Source organism: Octopus bimaculoides, chromosome 18 (assembly GCF_001194135.2).
Source record: "Octopus bimaculoides isolate UCB-OBI-ISO-001 chromosome 18, ASM119413v2, whole genome shotgun sequence".
NCBI lineage: Eukaryota > Metazoa > Mollusca > Cephalopoda > Octopoda > Octopodidae > Octopus > Octopus bimaculoides.
In genome coordinates this window covers 3,483,479-3,483,880 of record NC_068998.1, presented here as the reverse complement: position 1 = coordinate 3,483,880, position 402 = coordinate 3,483,479, and positions in this window count along the sequence as shown.

Below are 402 nucleotides of genomic sequence, written 5' to 3'. Positions count from 1 at the left end.
TCTTCCTTATGTTTGAAATTAATTGAAACGAAAAGATAGTGTATTTCAACAACAGAAATATGGCAACAAAAGAAAGGGTTAGGCATTTTCAAATAAACCATTTGTGTAGAGGATGTTCTTACTTCAAAATAAAGAGAATTTTACCCTTTTTTTTTTACAGAGGTGGGGGAGGAAGGGAAACAAAAATAAAATAAAACGAATTTGTTCAAAAGAATACAATTTAAGAAACATTTGTCTTACAACTTAATAATAGCAAGTCAAACAATTTATAATTTGTGAAATCATTAAAAAATAAAACATATGTAAAACACATTATCATGCGAAAATGTTATATTATGTAACATGGCAAAAGAAAGAAATGGGTTTTTCCATAGAAAGAAATAAAAAAAAAAAAAAAAAAAT